An 11733-nucleotide genomic window follows, 5' to 3' on the forward strand; every position below is an offset into this window, starting at 1 on the left:
CTTGTAGGTTGTAAAGAATGAAGTTTAAAAATTTGCGTTAGGGATCGGTCGCGGTGGCTCACGCCTGTAATCCCAGCACTTTGGGAGGCGGAGGTGGGATGATCACGAGGTCGAGAGATCGAGACCACCCTGGCCAAAATGGTGAAACCCCATCTCTACTAAAAATACAAAAATTAACTGGGCGTGCTGGCGCACGCCTGTTGTCCCAGCTACTCAGTAGACTGAGGCAGGAGAATCGCTTCAACTGGGGATGCAGAAGCTGCAGTGAGCCGAGATCACACCACTGCACTCCAGTCCGGGCAACAGAGTGAGACTTTATCTCTTAAAATAAATAAATAAATAAATTGTGTTAGGTACATTTTTTTTACACTTTAAATTCGATTTAATAAATTATCATGACTACCAGTAACTCTAATGCTGTGAATCCTTGAAATTTAATGTTTAGATTTAGATCTAATAGATAACTATATTGTCAACTCTGTAAACGCTTGGCCATTTTACTAATGTCGCTATTTTCTAGTACTTGCATATAGTAGACAGTAAATAAATATTGAGTAGATGTCCAATAACTCTTTAATAGATTCATTTGTCATTTTAATTTGTAAGTAATTATTGATTCTTTTTCTTTAGGCTACAGGCTAAACAAGAGTCAAATGAGCTGGAGAACAGAAGAGAGATTAGACAAGGGCAAGTCTGTATAAGGTGGTAAAGGAGTACCCTGAGATAAATGTAAATGGTGTGCAATAGAGGTTTAGAGGATAGAGTGCTTGTACACAGTTTGGCAATTCAGGAAGGCCTCCCGTACGTTATGGCATTTGAGGTTGAATCTTGCAGGGTTTGTGTGGCTGAGTGGTGAACTGTGAGGATATTCATGGCAGAGAGCACAGTCCGTAAAGATTAGAGCTAATTCCGGTATTTTCCATCTCTGACCCTGTATAGTTATTTTACAGCACTTGCATCACACTATGTTTTAATTATTTTGTATGTTTTTGCCTCTCATGCCATCCACTAAATTATAAACTTCTTGAGGGCTATGTGTTAGTAAGTCCTGTATTTTCTCTAAGTTTATGAGTGCTTTATATACATTAATATTTTTTAAAAATTACTTTATATCTTTCAAGTTATCAAATATTTTACAGTTTTACTAATTACGTTGAATCTAGTGATTAACAAATGAAATAGCTCCTTGAATATGGTGCACAATCAAGCATTTCTAAAACAGCAGTTTAGAGCTAAGGCACTGGAGTTAGAATTGCCATCTTTAAATACTGGTTTAGCTATTGACTAACAAACCTTGACAATTTGTTAACCACAGTGGACTCAGTTTTCTTATCTATAAAAAGGGATAATATTCACATATACCTAACAGAACTCTGTGGTAGATTATAGATTGCTATAAATACTTTGCTACTCTTCCTTTTGAAATATGGAGTCTAATATTCATCCCTTTGAGTCTGGGCTGGCATATGTGACACTCTTAACCAATAAACTATAATGGAAGTGATACTGTGAGACTTTTGAGGCTAGATCATATGAAGCTCTGAAGCTTTTGCTGATCTCTTTTTGAATGCTGCTCTTAAAAATCTTTCTGTTGGAGCCTTTAGCCGCCACATAAGAAGTGTGACTGTTCTGAACCTTTAGCCATTATATAAGAAGTCTGACTACTCTGAGACTCATGAGACATGGGATCTCTTGCCGGAGATCCATGCGTGGATTCTTTGGTTAACATTACCAGCTGAGCTAAACTTTTTGGCCATTCCAGGCAAGGCATGAGACACATGTGTTAAGCTTCCTGGTATCCTTTATAACAGCCCATCCACCAGGTGAATGTGATCTACCAGCATCTAGTGATCTCATCTGACTTCATGTGTAGAATTAGTATCACCCATTCTAACCCAACTCAATTTCTTGACCCACTTTCATTAATCATAAAATAATGGTTGTTGTTTTAAGACACCAAGTTTTGGAGTAGTTTATTACATGGTAAAAAATAACTGGAACAGGCTATTAAGAAGATTAAGTCATTTACTGTATATAAAACAGCACAGTGCTGGGCACATGGTATGTATTCTATAAAAGTTGTTGCTATTATGATATTATTATACCATAACCACAATTATAAAGTCTGCATTTGTGTGTGTCTGTGTGTGTATGTCGTGTTTGTGTTATTTGCAAGTACTGAGAAAATGAACTTGAAATGAAAGCCAGTAATGTGCTGCACTTTCATATAAGAGAAGCTTTAAGTCATTTTTTTAAAGATAGGGTCTTGCTATGTTGCCTAAGCTGGGCTCAAACAATCCTCCCGCCTCAGCCTCCTGAGTAGCTGGAACTAAAGGTGCGTGGCACCATGCCTGGCTGCTTTAAGTAATCATTCTATAAATAATTCTTTTATTTATTTATTTTTCATTCATTCTTTTTTTTTCCAAGATGGATTCTTGCGCTGTTGCCCAGGCTGGAGTGCAGTGGCATGATCTCAGCTCACTGCAACCTCTGCCTCCCGGGTTCAAACAGTTCTCCTGCTTCAGTCTCCCAAGTATTGGGGACTACAGGCTTGCACTACCATGTCTGCCTAATTTTTGTATTTTTAGTAGAGACGGAGTTTCACCATGTTGGCCAGGCTGATCTTGAACTCCTGACCTTGTGATCCACCCCCCTCGGCCTCCCATAGTACTGGGATTACAGGCGTGAGCCAGAATTGTTATCTTTCTCTGACTAAGAATTAAATAATAAGTTTTTCTTCTTCAGGTTTTTTCTTTTTTCTTTTTTTTTTGGTCTTAGTGCCTTCTCATGTCACTCTATATTGCCCACCTGAACAGGCCATCTGACTGGTCTTCACTACTTCCTTTGTTTCAATTACCATAAATTCTTAATGAATTCCAAATATTTACCTTTAGACCAACTTATTTTTGAATTTCAGATGTGAACATTCAACTGCTTACTGAAAATCCCCATCTTAATGTCCCACAGGCACCTCCAGACCAACAGAGTCAAAACTGAACCCCTTAGCTCCTTATCAAATTTCCTTTTTTTAATTCACTATCCATTATTTGTGTAAGTCAAAACCTAGGTTTTTACCAAGAAGTCTAGCTTAACATCACAAATCATATTGGCACATGTTCATTAAAATTTGATCTGGTCTAGGTAATTGAAAAGTTTAAGGCTTTCATAATGCAGCTTATGTATCATGATACTGAACTGTGTTTTATGAAGCAGTAATACATATAAATAATGCAGAAAATTTTATAAAGTACCTGATATTTGGGATATGCCAAGCAAACTACAAAAGTTTGGCACATCTTGGAATTTAAGCCTTTTCTGTCTATTATTTTTTCTGCTCTAGCTTATTGAAACTTGTGACTATAACCTTCCCATAGATTTTAATCTGAAGATATCAAACAACCTTATAGATTTAATTTGTCTGCATGTTTCTTAATGCTTCGAGACCCATGAAGTAATCAAGACCATTGCTTTTTCTAGTTGACACGTAGCACCTTTTGTTTCCTCTCCAGAGCATTGTCAAGAAAGACATTTTATTCTACACTAGCTATTTATGTCCAGTCCCACAAGTACTCAAAATCTTGGTATTTTAAATTACATATAATCAGGTTGTTATACTGAATTATTTCTGCTGTCCTAATGTCATTATCCTTCATATCATTTTAATTTATATTTAGGTACAATTTTTGTTTGTAATTTTTGATGCTTTGATCTTTAATACCTGGAAATAATTTTAGCAAAAATTTATGTGGTTTACATTTGGGAAATGCTTTATCTTTCTGTTGAAGATTCACCATATATGCTAACATACTTAAACTCTGAAAAGTAAAAGCTTGTGGAAAATTACACTTGTTTAGCTTCTTTAATCCAGCAGTTCCCATGGAATGTAAAAAATGAGTAACATTTGTCATACTATTTACTATTTAGTTTGAGAGACCTACAACTTTAAAATTGATACTCAGCTTCATGAATACCTTTTCTACTTCAGGGACTGCATAAGAGAGGAAATCTTTCATTTGTAAACATTCTACTTTGTAGGTAACATAGGAGTCTTTTTTTCCTTTTTTAAATGGCATCCGTCATTGCTCACCATTGCTTCAGATGATTTCCAAAATTCCTTGCTAATCAGTTTTAGGTGGGCTTGCTTTCTGAAGGTGAGTTTCTGTCTTTCCCCTGTCCCCATCCTTACATTGCCTTACAAGTCTGTGTGTCCTATTTCTTCTGCCTTTTTGCTTTCTTCCTTTCCTTTCTGACATTCTAGATTGTGTCTTGCTGATATTCTTTCAGCTTTGTAGAATATTATTATTTTTGTGCTACCACAATGATTTTTACAAGAAAACATACATTAAGGGATAGCTGTTTACCTCATGATGCTTCAGTTGACAAACTATTTTGCATAGATTTCCTTTAGTCTGAAATCTCTGTACTTCAGATGAGTTCCATCCCCCGACTTTTCAGAAACACATCACTTGTATTAAAATAAAGCATATCTGAAACATGCTTACAAGCATGTGCTAATGTAATGGCACTAAGAGAAGAATAGTATTTTGGCAGATAAATTTTTAATTATTTGCTTTAATAAAATCAGCTAAAACTCTATCTTCCACACAGCATAGGACATGTACTTCAGTTTTTAGGTCAGCTCCTACAAGACAATTGACTGGCAAGGAAGTCAGCACTCTTCGTTACATGGATACAACAATATCACAGAACTGTTAGAATAACTTAAACTTCTCTAATGAGCTTCAGAGCTTTAATGAGAAGATTTTCTATTCCTGTGTGATTAATATTGCTCTGTGATAGAAAGAGAACTTTTTTTTTCTCAAAGGAGAGGTAGATCAAGAGAGTTCAAGATAAATGATTAAGAGGAAGTTAAGAAGTGGTTAATCCCTTATAGCCCAAAGGGGCTTAATTATTGATAACTAGTAACTGCCACCAGCATAGATAGGCCCTCCAAATAATCATTATAGCCTGGAATAAAGTAGCAAAAACTATTTTTAAATTACCAGCATTTAAACCATTTATTTTCTGAATTCAGTCTATCAAGCAATTAGCATAGACTGGCTATAAAATTATGTGAGCTTGTGAACCTATGTTATAAGTTTAGAGACTTATGATTCACAGTTGATCTTGAATATTTTTTCTATAAAAATAGTCACAGTAAATCACTAAGTCAAAATGGGCAAACTGGTTCAATGTGTGTGTATGTGTATGTGTGGGTACACAGCTGTGTGTGTTTGTGTGTGTAGGTGTATAGCTGTGCGTCCACACACATTTTGAAAATCAACAGGTTAGCAGAAACAGGATGATGAAGGAAGAATGAGGAAAAGAGACAGTTATAAAGAGTCATTGATAATAAGCAAAACATTTTTTTTTTTTTTTTTTTTTTTTTTTTGAGACGGAGTCTCGCGCTGTGTCATCCAGGCTGGAGTGCAGTGGCGCGATCTCGGCTCACTGCAAGCTCCGCCTCCCAGGTTCACGCCATTCTCCTGCCTCAGCCTCCGAGTAGCTGGGACTACAGGCGCCCGCCACCACGCCCGGCTAGTTTTTTGTATTTTTAGTAGAGAAGCAAAACATTCTTAGGATATGTGGGTGTATATAATCAGTGGCCTTTTTGTACAAATACATCTTTTTTGACATATTAGTTTCCATCGACATCAACTGAAGCAGATTTCAGAATGTCAAGGAGAAGTAGCGAGAAGTAAAAGTGACTGTAAAAGTAATGGAAGTAAAAGCAGTGAAGATGTCAAGAAATTTGTGAAAGAAGTAAAATAGAAGTAGATGGTCATCACATTTAAATAAATGTTAGTCATGCACTTTGAACAGACACTGGTTAAAGATATTTAGGAAAATAGAATGGATTTTAAATTTTAATCGGGGAAGCTGATTGTAAAGAAGAAGGAGCAAAATCAAATACCAGAATAAAAACACTAGAGAGGGAAACTATTTCGTTATTGGCTTCAGCTATCTCCAAAGTGTGTTTAGGTTTCAACTTCAGCAGGAGACATCAAATTTATTCAGAAGAGCTAAATTGATGATGTCATAATACAGCTATGCTTTTTGAAGCATATTGGGAAAGACATTCTCCTGTGTGTAGTCTTTTCACTCCCACTGGGCCACATAAGAATGGGCGTGGAACCCTTCCTTACCAGTAGGTAAGGGGGCCCACACAGGAAGTACTGGGCTTATGGCCTTATGTGGGAATATGTTTTGCTGTTTCAGACTCAATGTGTAGTTCTTTGTTCTGCTTAAGTGGGTGTTTCAATAGTCCTCAGGCATGTCCTCTCTCCACAATTTTTTTTCAGATACCGTAGAGGAGAGGTCGAGTTCCCTCCACTGCAGCACCAAGTGGAGTATATAAAGCCACACTGCTGTGGCATAGTCCACTAGCTGTGAGAGACAGATGCATTACAAGGGGATGGATTTAGTGCACTCTTTCCTCTCTTACTGTGAGTAGATGCTGCACTTCTTGAGCCTGGTGTGTGTGTGTTGTCTTTTCTCAGTGACCTTGAATCATACATTTTTTTTCACCCCCTAGGTGGCATTTACCTGCCTTTTAACAATATTCTGTCCTGCAGCACAGCCTGAACACCCAGTAAACGATGAAACAAAACTTCTTCCCAAGGCTCAATGAGGATTGTGCCATGGTTTAGAGGTAGGAGAATTTCAAGCCATTAATCATCTATCAATACTGAATACCACCGAGAATGGCTTCTTCAGGTCTATCGGCTTAATGCTGCTTTTGTGTTATTCTTAGACCAAAGAACAATGGTCAACCCAGCAATAAACTCAGTTTGGCTGATTTGGGCCTTTAGTCTAACCTTCTCAGTTGGACCACACAGACATTCTTCTCTTCAATTTCAGGGTCTTTCCTTCAGGAATTCTGTCAGGAATAAGCAGCAAGTTTCCTACTGCTCTGGGTCCTCCTTAGACTCCTCTTATTTCATGTTCAGAGGAATGAACTCCACATCCTGTCTTAAACTCCACCTTCCTTCTATTATTTTTTTCACATTTGACATTGATACTCATTAAAACTAGAATCTGAATTGTTACCACCAATGATATTGTTTACCTCTTTTTTTGCACCAGACAGCTTAATACTTAAAATGTTCTGTGAGATATGGGAATGGTATACTGTCTTTCTAGTGTGGCAAAAGAAGAGAGAGTAACAAATTATTGTGTTCATATTAAGATTATTTGAATATAAATATTTTGCCAAATTTGTATTTAAGTGTCCATGCTATTTTTAATAATTGGATTGATATAAATAGATCTTAAGAAATAGCAAAAGAAAGAAATCCATTTTGTCAAATTGGAGTCAGGGAGGCGTGGAAATTCTCTTCATTTTAAGTGCTCTTAAATTCCTGCTTATTCTGTGGTTGAATTTATATCAATAAAGAGAATTGGAGATTAAGGCAATTAATCAGAAATTTTAGTTGAAAAAGGAACAGAAAAAAAAGTAAAGTTTCCTATAGAATTCTAGGGTTTGACATTCACACAGTTATTTCATTAGGTAGAATGGTAAGTCTTTGCTCTTATGAAAAGATTGTTCCCTAATTGTCATTGAGCATAAAGTAAAATGAAGATAGATTATAAAAATATCCTTATTGATTAAAAGTTTAAAATTGCCAGTGTCCCAAGAAATATGCCTGAATTCAAGGTTATCTTATTGTAAAGAATATCTTATTGCAGTTTTTTTTTTTTTTTTCCTTATTGTAAATAAAGGGCCAACCAACAGCTAATAACTCACAACTGCATCTTTTCTTGTTAGAACATGTCGCCCAGCACTTTTTGATTAGATGTTCTCAGATAATAGCTGGGGCAGATTGACCAAAGGAGAGCAATTTTTTTTTTTAATCAGGATAACATAATAATTCCATCACAAACTTTAGATAGGGCTATGGATATCACCAATTTTCTTTTTTTGTCTATTAATAGTGCTGTATCTTTAGTGGAATTGAAGACATGACCTTCTGCAGGTTTCAATACAACTTTATAAAAGGCCATAGCAATGCCTTTAAAATAAAATCTATTAACTGTTCTACAGAGAAGCCAGTTTTCTAGTAACTTGGCCATAACTTAAAGACAGGGACCCTGAAAACATCAAGCATTTGCCTGAAATATGAATTACCTCCCTGACTAAATTCAGTAATCTTGGCTCTTCTTCTCTGCATGTAAGTCATTTTGTGTACATCAGTTTCTTCACCTATGCAAGAAGAGAGTTGTCCAGCATGTCCTGAGGTTCTTTCAGTTCTAAGCTCTTTGTATAATTTGATTGGAGCCCAAGAGATGTCCTAAATCTGACTGGCATGCAGTAAATGTTTGTTGATTATGAAAAAATATTTGAGTTCCAAATGGGTTGTAAAATATCTCGTGTGGACATACTGTAGCAACTTAATACTTATAATTTTGGGAGCAGAATAAATGTAATTAAATCACAAATGCAAATGAATTCTCTGTTTATTTAAGTCAAAGAGAAATAGTTGTCTAAAAACAATATGACCCATATACTGGTTGAAAATAGTAAACATTAGTTTTTTATGAAGTGCAAAGTAAGTGGTTCACATATATTAAATGTAATGAATGTATTAAAAAAGATTTTCACCTAGTTGAACTGCATTTACACTTCATGAATATCACTAGTGTAGTCATTATTTTAAAAACATAGAGCTGGAGAAATAAACATTTAGACAGGTAAGAACAGACTGAAGTTTTAAATTTTATTTTTAACAGTCATTTTAAAAGAATTGTTTATCATTATATATTGGTATGACTGTTAAAAGTTGAAACAAAAACATGGAAGTATGCTTTTAATTGACCATTGTTATACAGAGAGAGCGAATTAAAAAATTTTTATGCATATGAAGTTACTAATAATTTTTTGAGCACATACAGTGTTCTACATACTTACCTATATGTATTCTTTAATCCTCATAACAGCCCCATGAACTATCTACTCTTATCATCATTCGATCTTGCAGGTGAGGAAACTGAGGTCTATAAAAGTTCATTAATTTGACTAACGGCGCACAGTTAATACATGGTAGAGCCAAGGCTTAAACCCTGGCATTCTGGTTTTATGCTTTTAACCAACTGCTTATTATTGGTATCTTATTGTGATGATTTTGGAAAACACTACTGATTTATTTGGAATGTATTAATAGTCTTTATTTATTTACAAGTTTAATAAAGAAAAAGTTAACCTTTCCATATGTTCAAACAAGATGCATAATTTTGTCATTTATCATCTGCAATTTCTATTTCTTTATGCTTTGTGAAATGAAAAGCTGTAATATCAACTTTTTGTTTGTTTCAATCATTTGTATGATTTGCTAGCCTCTGTTTTATTAAATAGAATGTATCAATGCTTTTTTTGCATTTAGTATTTAATATGTAGGGAACCCATTTCTGATGAATTGCTGTGAGTTGAGAAATACTCTGTATGTACTCCATGAAATTATAAGTAGCCAATACATGTCTCTATACATTCCTGTAGGAGGCCTTCTTTTTTTCTATTAGAATTATTTTAACTCAAAATATATTTCGTTTAGAAATGATTGAATCATCTGTTTTATTCAAGCAATTGACATTGAATCACATTAATATTACTTCATTTTTTTTATTCAGAGGTTTTAAACATCTTTCCCTTTTACTGCTTTTAAAAACTTAACACTGACAATTTTTATATGTCTTGAGATATAAAATATAATAAATTATAATCAAATCAAGAATAATAATGAAATGAAAGGAAGAAAGTTGAGGAAAAAATCAGTCAAATAGTGTACAATAGTTTCTTCTTTAATTGAGGGAAATAACTGCTTGTTTACAATATAATCTATCTATTCCAAGACCTTTTAAGAACAATTTCTGTTGCAAAGTGAGAACATTTGAAATTCCATTTGAAAAATGCAGTACTTCTGCCCTGGTGAAGATAGATAAGCTTCCGGGATTCTTCTTATGGAAAAGATAAGCCTGCTGCTACTGCTGCTGCTGCTGCTGCTGCTGCAAAAAGAAAAAAAAGTCTTAAAAATATGTTAGTAGACACACATTAGCAGGAAAACAGTTCCCTAGGGCTGAAAAAACAAGCATCTGCCATTGATTTTGTACTCAATTGAACTTCAGAGAGTCACACTGTTACATTATTAGATGAGGAATTACATGGGTTTTAGTGAATTCTTAATGAAACCAATATTTTAAAAATTAAAATATTTTGATTTGTTTAATCTTAAACTTAAATTGTATCATGTTAGTCTCATCCAAACTCATTCAAAATGTATATGGGATTGTTTCATGAAATTTTGATTTTTTTTTTTTGAAAATTTTGCATTTCAGAGTTGTAAATCTAGCTTATCTGAATTCTAGAAGTCATATTGCTCAGTATTCCTGAAAGTAATGAAAAAAGTTATCTAGAAAAGTACGTATCAGTTAGCATGTTTGTGAAGCAAGTGATTGAAAATTTATTATCTTCCAGAGATGGCATCAAGGTGAGCTGATTCAGCAGCTTAACCTTGTCATCGAGTATTCCAGTTCTTTCAGTCTCTCTACTCTGCTGCCTACAACAACAGTTTATACAAAGGCTGGTTTCTTTGACATGTGAGATTTGTGGGCTTTGTGTTTGCCCAGTGTGTGTGTGTGGGGGGGGGGGGGGGAGGGCTTCTCATGTGCATAGGTGAATTAATTTGGAGTTATTTAGGAAAAGGAAGAGCAAAAAGGAAGAAAGAATACCGGGTGATCATCAATGCCCAACACAGGAAAGAGTGTAAGTAAATGAAACCTCTGTTTTTCAATGATAAATTTTGTGTGTAGCATGTTCCAGTAAAGTTTGGCTCCACTGAACTTGTATTACTTTGTAAAATATTCAAAGTCATATTGAAAAAATTTCAAATGTTCTCTATTACTTCCCGTTTGGAATTCAGTTATGACCCCTTAACATAGAGGCTCTAAATTCTTAATTATGTAGATATGAAATGGACTTTTAAATGGAATTTAATTGTATACATTTGTGAGCTTTTATTACATTCATTTCTTATGACAGAGATTGCTCCTTATTCTCACAATCTTTATTTGGGCCATGCCTGTTCTGCATATAGACTACTTGGCAGCCTCCCTTAGAACTAGGTGTAGCCATATGATCAAGGTCTGTTCATGGGAGTATAAATGAAAGTAATGTGTACAACTTCCAGCTAATGCTTTCAAAGGAAAGGTGTGACACTTTAGGGTTGGTAGAAAGAAACAACAACAAGGAGCCTAGATACCTGGTAATTTTTAAACAGAAGACCTACTCTGTCAGCCTACATAATTATGTCTATCTTGTATAAGCCATTTTAAATTTAGGCTGAACTTATATCCTAATGCAGTAGATAACCAATATCAACAAATTATCTAGAAATAAAGCATGATTTTCTGTTGTTTTTTGATTTTCTTTTAGATGAAGTCTTGCTCTGTTGCCCAGTCTGGAGTACAGTGGTACGATCGTAACTCACTGAAGTCTCAAACTTCTGGGCTCAGCAAATCCTCCCACTTAACCTCCCAAGTAGCTGGGACGACAGGTGCATGCCACTATGCATTGCTATTTTTTAAAAAATTGTAGAGATGGGGTCTCACTATGTTGCCCAGGCTAGTCTTGAACTCCTGACCTCAAGCAATTTTTCCATCTTGACCTCCAAAAGCACTGGGATTACAGATGTGAGACACCACCAGGCCTGATTTTTTTTTTTTTAAACTAGAAATTGGATT

The 11733-nt window shown here is 35.1% G+C and overlaps 1 long non-coding RNA gene across 4 annotated transcripts; it reads left to right on the forward strand.

Moving 5' to 3' along the window:
* Positions 1 to 322: 322 nt before the first annotated feature.
* On the forward strand, positions 323 to 11461 carry LOC103886165. 4 transcript variants are annotated; one of them, XR_002523283.2, is made up of 7 exons: positions 5488 to 6152; positions 6303 to 6446; positions 6536 to 6652; positions 8938 to 8978; positions 10469 to 10590; positions 10691 to 10756; positions 11426 to 11461. It is a non-coding gene; the product is annotated as an uncharacterized LOC103886165 (long non-coding RNA). The 4 variants fall into 4 exon arrangements; XR_649608.4 differs by having other exon boundaries at positions 5487 to 6152; positions 6536 to 8978; XR_002523282.2 differs by lacking the exons at positions 5488 to 6152; positions 8938 to 8978; positions 10469 to 10590; positions 10691 to 10756; positions 11426 to 11461 and adding an exon at positions 323 to 702 and having other exon boundaries at positions 6536 to 7711.
* Positions 11462 to 11733: the final 272 nt, after the last annotated feature.

This window comes from Papio anubis, chromosome 7 (assembly GCF_008728515.1).
Source record: "Papio anubis isolate 15944 chromosome 7, Panubis1.0, whole genome shotgun sequence".
In the NCBI taxonomy this organism is placed as follows: Eukaryota; Metazoa; Chordata; class Mammalia; order Primates; family Cercopithecidae; genus Papio; species Papio anubis.